This window comes from Bubalus kerabau, chromosome 1, assembly GCF_029407905.1.
Source record: "Bubalus kerabau isolate K-KA32 ecotype Philippines breed swamp buffalo chromosome 1, PCC_UOA_SB_1v2, whole genome shotgun sequence".
In the NCBI taxonomy this organism is placed as follows: domain Eukaryota; kingdom Metazoa; phylum Chordata; class Mammalia; order Artiodactyla; family Bovidae; genus Bubalus; species Bubalus kerabau.
In genome coordinates, this window is record NC_073624.1 from 96318776 (window position 1) to 96329121 (window position 10346).

A 10346-nucleotide genomic window follows, 5' to 3' on the forward strand; every position below is an offset into this window, starting at 1 on the left:
TAAAAATGTTGACTGAAGATGACATATGCAAAATCTTCAGCACAATGCCTGGCACATAGTAAGCATTAAGAAATCTTAGTTATCATTATTTTTATGAGGAGAGGAATTTACATTACTGGAGAAGAGCATTTTTGGCATGAAGTCCTAAGGTTTTGCATGAGTGTGTCAGATACGAAAGAGAGGAGGCAGGGGACTTGAACCAGAGAAGAGATTCCATTTAGAAAGCCATTAGATGGAGGGAGAGGGCTGAAGCAGCACAAGGGGTGAATTAAGCCCCAACTGAAGAGATTTTATTTGATGTGATGAACAATAGTAGCTACTGCATAACAAGGAGACCCTATTAAAATAATTTTTATGGATTTTTTATTTCTTGCCAGTAACTGATTAATTGAAAGGAGGGAATATTACTCAGCCATAAAAAAAGAATGAAATTATGCCATTTGCAACAATGTGGATGGACCTGGAGATAATCAACTAAGTGAAGTCAGTCAGAGAAAAACAGATATCATATGATATTGCTTCTACATGGAATACAAAAAAAATGATACAGATGAACTTACCTACAAAACAGAAATAGACTCACAGACATAGAAGACAAAGAGGATAGAGGGAGGAGGGATAAATTAGGAGTTTGGGATTAAAATATATATACTACTGTATATAAAGCAGATAATCAACAAGGACCCACTGTATAGCACAGGGTTCAGTATCTTGTAATAACCTATAATGGAGAAGGGTCTGGAAAAGAAATATATATGTATAGCTGAATTACTTTGCTGTATACCTGAAACTAATACAACATTGTAATTCAACTATGTTTCAATACAAATTTAAAAAATAAAGAAGGGAAAGACTAGACACAAGAAAACGTGAAAGATGGCTAGGAGTCTGTTGAGATAGTCCAGACAACCAATTTGGTTCTAGACCAGGTTTAGGACTATAAACATGATAAAGGAGTATGCCAGATTCAGCCTCTGGCAGGGGTGTTTGTTGTTGCTGGGAGTTCGGGGAGTTCAGTCCCAGTGAACAAGGTCCCTCATATAACTTGCAGACACGCCCAAACTGGCCCACCTTACACCCGTGCTCTATGTCTTTTGTCCCCTACCCTGGGGCTTCCCTGCTGCTATTGATGCTTAAGAGGCTTGTGCACAGCGTACACACACACACACACACACACACTCACATACATGAGATAGTTAACACCTCAAGGGACAAAAATTTAATAATGTGAGCTAGCAGTTAAACATATTCCTTCTTTCCCCTAGATAGACTGGGGATACAGTTGCTTCACATGGCTCATTTGAAGACAACTTACCATGTGAAGCAACAACTTTTCAAGAAGCAATGGTAAGCTATATAATACAATCCTTTTATTTAACATTTACTTTTTAAATGTATTGATTGGCTGTATCAGGCCTCAGTTGTGGCAAGCAGAATCTTTAGTTGCAGCATGTGGGATCTAGTTCCCTGACCAGAGATTGAACCCGCGCCCTCTGCATTGGGAATACAGAGTTCCAAGCCACTGGACCACCCAGGAAGTCCCAGCACAATCCTTTTGATTTGCTCCTTCTTTCTGCTTTGCTTTCACCATCCTTCACTCTTGCTTTCCTGGAATCGTACTCCTCAATAAAATGTTATGACAGAAACTTCTACCTCAGGCTCTGATTTCTAGAGCCAAGAAATCAAAAGAGAAGAGCAGAATCTGAGAGAGAAAAAGGTGGAAGAATGTGAGTGGTTTGGTAATGGTTTGTATAAGGCAAAGATTAGGGAGAATTTAAAAATTAGCTCCACATTTCCACAAACTGGAGGGAGTACTCTTCCTAGCAGTGAGGAAATGGGGGGAAGAGTTAATTCTACTGCTTCATATGTGGGAGCATAAGGGGTCTCTACCACAAATAGATGGCTCCAAAGTCTCTGGTCTCAGGTCAGATCGTCTCCCTGTGACTTCTTAGCACTATTTGATACGTGTACATTTGCTATGGGGGTGGGACAAGCTGGGCTTGTCTCCCGATCCATTTTTATGATATAAAGTAATAGACTAAAATAATAGTAATGCAGTCATGGTGACAGACTTAGGAAATCATCTACCCTAACTTCAGTTTAATATAGTTTGACAACTTAAAAACCTAGTGAATAGATACAACCAGGACTATTTCAAAAAAGGAAAAAAAGAGAGCAGACTGAAATAGCAAAGCTATATTGGTCTAAACTGGTCTATACTGGGTCCAAAGAAACATGCTGCCCCCAATAAATTAGCAAGTTGTGAGGGAGGAGGTTTCTCTTGAAGAGCCTTCAAATATTTTTTCCCCAGCCCATTAATCAACAACAAATATTAGCCCCAGTTGTGAGTGGACCCCATCTGAGGTTCTCGGCAGGTGGATACTAAAGAAATGTTAGACATCATATATCATCTGAGGACATGAAATATGGTAGGAGGTTAAGGCTACATGAGTATAAAATAAAACAGAATACACAGAGTAGGCAAGGCTAGAACAGACTGATGTATCCAGCCACTGTCCACTCCCAAGTAGCTCATATTTTTCAAAATTCAAATTGGCCACCTAATGGGAAGAGCCAACTCATTAGAAAAGACTCTGATATTGGGAAAGATTGAGGGCAGAAGGGAGTGACAGAGGATGAGATGGTTGGATGGCATCACCAACTCAAAGGGCATGAATTTGAGCAAACTCCGAGAGATAGTGAAGGACCAGGAAGCCTGACATGCTGCAGTCCATGGGGTCACAAATAGTCAGACACCACTTAGCAACTAAACGATGGCAACAACAATTTATTTATTTATTTATTTGGGTGCACCAGGCCTTAGCTGCGCCATGTGGAATCTAGTTCCCTCACTATGGATCAGTCCCAGGCCCTCTGCCTTGGAAGCACAGTCTTAGCCACTGGAACACCAGGGAAGTCCCCCAAGCAGCTCATATTTAATGTGCTCAAAAGTAGAACTCATCTACTTTCTCTAAACTGCTCTATCTTTTGTAGACCCCCCTTCAGTTGGGGGCATCCAGTTGCCTCTACCAGAAGCCTGGTCACCTTTATTGACTCCTTCCTCTTCTTATCCCTCTCCACCATTGTTTAAATTACCAAATCCTTTCCTTTTAAACTCTTCTCAAACCTACCTCTAGAGCAGCAGACTTTTTGACAAAAGTCTAGGCTAACAGTCTTTCAGTTTAGAGATCACCATGAAGAGTCCTTTCAGACTCACAGTCCTTTTCTAGGTCAGTGACTACCTTGATTTTCAAACCTAACAAAACCAGAAGCTGATCTTCACCCATCCATCTACAGGAAATTAACATAGGCTTTTAAAGATTTTCCAGTAGTCATATACGGATGTGCAAGTTGGACCATAAAGAAGACGAGCATCGAAGAATTGATGCTTTCGAATTGTGGTCTCGGAGAAGACTCTTGAGAGTCCCTTGGACTGCAAGGAAATCCAACCAGTCCATCCTAAAGGAAATCAACCTTGAATATTCACTGGAAGGACTGATGCTGAAGCTGAAGCTCCAGTACTTTGGCCTCCTACTGCAAACACCCAGCTCATTGGAAAAGATCCTGATGCTGGGAAAGATTGAAGGCAAAAGAAGGGGGTGGCAAAGGATGAGATGGTTAGATAGCATCACTGACTCAATGGACATGAACCTGAGCAAACCCCAGGAGACAGTGAAGGACAGGGAAGCCTGGTGTACTACCGTCCATGGACACGACTTAGCGACTGAACAACTTAAAGATAGCTGTGTATGTCAAACCACATGGCAGATGGAAAAGATGGTTGAGGGGCCCAAAGGTCCTGCCTGATGTCCATACAGCTGCATTTTATTGGACATTTTTAGGTTTTCCAAGACTCAGTGCTGCATATGCTGGTCTTAGGATAGTCAGCTGCCAGGCTGTGGGGAGCAGAAAACTGGAGGGATGAGCTTGATACTCAAGTAAAGTAGTTTGACACCTAAATTACCGAGATAATTGCCTCTTTGCTGTCTAGGGCTACCTGACCCCCTTACTCCTGGAGCCACAGGAAATCTGAAAGTCATAATTGTCTGTGAGAAACCGAGTGGGGCGTCTGACAGGGGTGTCTGCCAGCATAGGAAATGAAAACAGACTGTTCAAAGTAGCAAATGAGTAATGTGCTCAATGTGGCAGGCAGGAAAACAGCCGCGATGGGAGTGAGCCAGGGGGGCTCTGATGATTTTCTCACCCTGCCTGTTTTCTGAATGTGGCTTGATTCATTTGCAAGTAACTCTATTTAACATACCCTTATCCCAGGCCTGCCAATAATTAGATCTCCATCCTGCAGGAAGCACTCCCTAGTTCTCCTCATCCAATATTGGCTTCTTGTTTATTCTGTTTACATAGCACCAGGGGACTCGATCTGTGTTGTATTTATTTGCACTATTTATACGTTGCTTTGTAAGTGTTTTTGAGCCATTTTCTATATGTGGGCTGTGTTTCCTTAAGTGAATTTATGAAGAAAGTCTTCTCAGTAGCTGTTTTCCCTTTTTTTAATTTGCATTTTACAATGCTATCATATGATATTGTCTCATAAAAATCTCCATGTAACTTCTTAATCCTTATCCACACATTGCCCTTTTCTTGCTGTTGACCACAAGTATGAAATCAATGGGCTTCCCCGGGTAGCTCAGTTGCTAAAGAATTCACCTGCAGTGCAGGAGACCCCAGTTTGATTCCTGGGTCAGGAAGTTCCCCTGAAGAAGGAATAGGCTACCCACTGCAGTAGTCTTGGGCTTCCCTGGTGGCTCAGATGGTAAAGAATCCACCTGCAATGTGGGAGACCTGGAGTTGATCCCTGGGTCAGGAAGACCCCCTGGAGGAGGGCATGGCAACCCACTCCAGTATTCTTGCCTGGAGCATACCCATGGACAGCAGAGCCTGGTGGGCTTACATTCCACGGGGTTGAAAAGAGTTGGACACCACTGAGCAACTAAGCACAGAACATGAAATCCATGCTACACGTGCAGTCAGGATACAGTACCTGTGTCATTAGGTTTTTGCTTTATGGATTATCTGCTTTAGGACAACATCTCTAAGAAATCTTTGTACCTACAAGCCTGGATTCCTTGTGCATGCTCTGTGTCATTGCCCCTGTGCACAATAAGCCCCACCTCTTCCTGTTCCCACGAACATCAGGGGCTTTGCCCTATTCTGCTTGGAAATCCCTGTCCCCTTCTGCACTGAGCAAGTGAGAAAGAACTCAGGCTTCAAAACCTAGCTCCTCCACCATCCCGTCTGCTCCCAGAGCACTTTATACAAACCTTTACTTAGGCCTATAGGCTTCCCTGGTGGCTCAGCAGTAAATAATCCACCTGTACTGCAGGAGATGTAGGAGACATGGATTCGATCCCTGGGTGGGGAAGATCCGCTGGAGGAGGGCATGGCAACCCACTCCAGTGTTCTTGCCTGGAGAATTCCATGGACAGAGGAACCCAAGGGGCTACAGTCCATAGGGTTGCACAGAGTCAGACATGACTGAAGCGATTTAACATCACTAAGGCCCATGCCTGAAAAAGGAAATGGCAACCCACTCCAGTATTCTTGCCTGGAGAATCCTGGGGACAGAGGAGCCTGGTGGGCTGCCATCTATGGGGTCGCACAGAGTCGGACACGACTGAAGCTACTTAGCAGCAGCAGCAGCAAGGCCCATGCCCATTTTATTGTCTTCACCAAAATACACACCTCAAGATCACAGCTTGCTCATCATTATAATCACCCCACCACATACTGAATCCTCCACACAGTAGATCCTCATAAAATGTTAGAGAACAAATACTCAGGAATAACTTCTCCCATAGAATGTTAACAGCTCTCTGTTTTACGTCCCCGTCCACCTGAGGAGACTGCTGGGATGAATTCTTCCAGCTTCGTTCTTCATATGCTTCCTCTTCCTCAAGTATCAGTGTCCAGCAGGTCCCTAGTCTTTCTTTGCCATCATCCCAGTTCCTCTATTAATTGGCCAAGCCAGAATGGGCCTGGGAGTTCAAATAAATCACTTATTCATTTATAAGTGCTTCCCTGGTGGCTCAGATGGTAAAGCTTCTGCTTGCAATGAGGGAGACTTGGGTTCAATCCCTGAGTCGGGAAGATCCCCTGGAGAAGGAAATGGCAACCCACTCCAGTACTCTTGCCTGGAAAATTCCATGGACTGAGGAGCCTGGTAGGCTACAGTCCATGGGGTTGCAAAGAATTGGACATGACTGAGCAACTCCACTTTCTTTCATTTATAAGACATTTATTTCAATATTTGGGCTTCCCAGGTGGTGCTAGTGGTAAAAAAAAAAAAAAAAAAAACACCTGCCTGTCAAAGAAGGAGACGTAAGAGATGCGGGTTCGATCCCTGGGTCAGGAAGATCCCCTGGAGGAGGCCATGGCAACCTGCTCTAGCATTCTTGCCTGGAGAATTCCATGGACAGAGGAGCCTGGCGGGCTACCATCCGTGGGGTCACAGAGTCAGACACGACTGAAGTGACTTAGCAAGCACACAGGCATTCGATATTTATCTCACGTCTACCTTGTGCCAAGCACTCTTTGTTCTAGGTGCTGAGGATACATCAGATAAAATGGTCAAACACATTTTATAAAAGTTTATAAAATGATAAGATGGTCAAAATTCCTGCCCTCATAATGTTTATATTTTAATGGTTTAGTCTGAAGACTGCACTGAGAAACAGATTGAGAATAGAAAAGTGAGCTTTTTGCCCAAATTGTCTGACAAATTCAGTTCAGCCATATATATATGGCTTCGTTTTTCCACTTTAATTTGATAATTGAGCTCTATCTGCATGTGACTTTCTGTGATCATATTTCTCTGCCACAAACACCAACATACATAATACACACGCCTGTCTGTAGCACCTATGCCATGCTAGACATTGGCACCTGTAGACACCACTACGCTTCAGCAGTAACCCAGTGTATGCACTCACTAGTCATACATTCACCCAAATAGCAAGCCTCCCCACTTTCAGATTATGCCACCTTCCCCTCCGCTAACACATATCCGCTCAGACACGTTGTCTAATGTGTGTACCTGCAAAGGTGCACGAATGTATCTGCAGACCTCAGCTTCCCCTCCAGGCTCCTTCCTTCTCCCCTAGCAAGGTGAGGGATGTGGAAACACGGTCCCTTTTTGTCAGGAGCAGAAGTGCTTTGGAAACTATCATGGATGTATATTGGACCAATTTTCGAAATGAGCTGGGCAAGCCCTGGGTGGAAGCATCTTCTCTTAATCATCAGTCTCCTTGCCCTCTTCTCCTGGACAAAGCAGGACCCGGAGGCTACTTTGAGGCTGAAAACTATTTAAAGTGGCGCATTAGCCTACAGGGAAAAATGAGGAATTTCTATTGGAGAAGGTTACAAAAAAGAAAGAACGGATTAGGGAAACGATGGTCCTTCTGTCAAGGCGCTGCAGTCCTGGTTTAGAGGTTCTCTGTGATTCTCCCTGCCCTTCACACATGGCTCCAAATCTTAAATTGGTAGACTTCAATGTGTTCATGCTCCTGTCTCCACGCAGAACCCTGACCAGTAATAAGATGCAATGTGTCTTGTGTGAGGGGAACTAACACTCAAAGACCATCCTCGATAGGCCAGGCCTTGCATATATTTTATTTCATTAAAACCTTAAAACGGTCCAAATGGGAGATCATACTTACCTCCATTTTGTGAACAAGAAAAGCAAGGTTCAAAGATATTAAATAATAGTGGTATTGGGATTTGAACTCAGTCCTGACTGACTTACGAGCTTTCTTATTCTCTTTCTTCTCCTGTGCTAGAACTGATTTGAAGTCAGGGAAGTTTGAGCTTTTAGGATTATTTTGGCTTTTTTTTTTTTAGCAGTGTAAGGGTGTTGTTCTGAGCCAGGGGCAAGAGTTATAGCCTATATTTGTGAAACAAAAACACTGACCTGTGATAACAGACAGTGCACATGTGCTCAGCCACGTCTGACTCTTTGCGACCCCCTGGACTATAGTCCACCAGACTCTTCTGCCTATGGAATTTTCCAGGAAAAAATACTGGAGTGGGTTGCCATTTCCTACTCCCGCAGATCTTCCTGAGCCAGGGATTGAACCTGCTTCTTGTGCATCTCCTGCATCGGCAGGAGAATTCTTTACCACTGCGATATATTGATAGAACAGTAATGATAAAATACTTTCACAGAGCTTCTAATGATAACATATATCTTTGTGTGTTTACAGTATCTAAATATTTCCCATCTATTGGACCGCTTTGATAGTCACACTAAGCCTCTAAAGGATGCAGTCCGTACTCATTTTATAGTTAAGAAAACTGAGGCGGGGGCAAAGAAAAGTGTCAATATTTACTGAGGAAATGATTTTTCTCTCTCTGTCTCACGCGCGCGCGCGCACACACACACACACACTACCTACTAGGAGCCTCTTGTGGGACTATGCATTTTCTCCCATGCCATCTCTGTGAAATAATATGATTTTGCCCATCTTACAGATGAGGAAATATTTGAGCTCTGCAATGAAACATTGCATTTAGCACTATTTTCCAACAAGTTCAACTAACTGGCATCTAAGTCATCCTGATGGGTGAGCATCAGAAAGCCTGCCCTAAACACTACCAAGACGGGGGTTGCTTCACTCAGGAAATGTTTCCTCTGTCTAACTCAATCCTTGCTTCTATAGTTTCATTCTACTTCCTTGTGGTTTTTATTTCCCCAGAAAGAATGAAGAACGGCTGCCTGTGGCTCCACAAACAATAACTATTCAGAGATTTGAAGCCCATTATGGTGTAGAAGACGGTGCTCTCCCAGTGCCCATCTTTTCATGTTAGGGTGGACTTAACTCTGAGTGTTCCTCAGTAGAGGCTCAAAGCTGTATGTAAGCAAGATCACTCTGTTTCATTCTCTGGACCCTGAAGATGTATTTCATGGGCCAAATAGCCTGGCAAGAAGCTACTGGCCTGCCCACCAGTGGGTGTGGGTCTGAACCAACTGGGAGAACAGAAGGCTGGTGACTTAATTTTCATCACACCTCCCTGTCTTTTACCCTCTTACCTTCTTTCCCAGACTAGAGGTGCTTTCCTTGCTTCTCTGGACAGATCTAGGTCCACTGCTTTTCACCACCCTTTTCAGATGCCTTTTGCAAAACATACATAGAGACATATGCATGGCATCTTGTGTATATCCGTTCACATTTCTCTCTCTCTCTTTTTTTAACTTTATTTTCTTATGGCATTTATTCCCAGAAGTTTTTGTTTCTTTGGTTTCTTCTGGGGTATCTTTTTCTTCTGTGCAACCCCGTCTTCTGGTTTAGGAACAGTGTGTTATTTTTCAGTAACAACCATCTCAGTGTGGCAGGGAGAGCTCATGAATGGGTTGATCCGACCATGAGTGCCATATCTTGGGAGTTTGTTTATCTGAATTTGCTCAATAACCAGAGAATCTACATCTAAGTCCTTAAGTTCGGCATTACTCTCTGCATTCTGAGCACGTGCAGTAAAAATTCAACACTCTTTTTGGGCCACTGACCCTGCATCTGGCCCCACTGTTTGACCTGGGCCCACCTCCCAACTCCACTATCGTAATGACAGAGTGGCACTCACAGCTCTGTAAAGGGACATCCTTCAGGTACTTGGTGGCTTTTCAGATACACATACCCTTAATGGCCTGGGCAGTTCCATGAGTATTCTTAGAGTGAACACAAAGATATGAACCTCGTGATTTGCATGATTTTGTGGGGTTTCCTGAGTCAAGTGAATGGCGAACCATTTTTAGAGGTCATTTCAAGCCTCTTGCCAAAAAAGCTATCCCTTCATGTTAATCTTTAGTCCTGATCGTGATTTTTCTCTTTCATTTCTTTCCATCTTTTCAGCACTTATCTCTGCAGCTCAATAAAGTGCCTCCTGGTCTGTCTTTGTCTTTCTTTGCCTTGGCCTCTGTGTCATGAGTGCCATCCCATTTCCCCGATGGGACTGGACTCCATCTATAGGAAGAGGGTCTCCTGTCTCTGGATTTTCCTTCTGCTCCCTGAACACAAGGTGGTCACCTCAGAAGTCATTGATCCATACGTCATCTGTTAATCCTCCAAGTCAGTGAGATATTTCTTAAATTCCTATTTTTTAAAAAAAATATGTATTTATTTGGCTTTGCTGGATCTCAGTTGTGGTATGCAGGGTTTTTTAGTTGCAGCATGTGAGATCTTTAGTTGTGGCATGTAAACTCGGCATGTGGGATCTAGTTCCCTGACCAGGGATGGAACCCAGGCCCTGGCGTTAGGAGGACGGAGTCTTAGCCACTGGACTGCCAGGGAAGTCCCTCTTAAATTCCTATTTAAGATCTTGCTCTAATTCTGGATATG

The 10346-nt window shown here is 43.5% G+C and overlaps 1 pseudogene; it reads right to left on the bottom strand.

Moving 5' to 3' along the window:
* Nucleotides 1-9207: 9207 nt before the first annotated feature.
* Nucleotides 9208-9757, bottom strand: LOC129652393 (60S ribosomal protein L17-like; annotated as a pseudogene).
* Nucleotides 9758-10346: the final 589 nt, after the last annotated feature.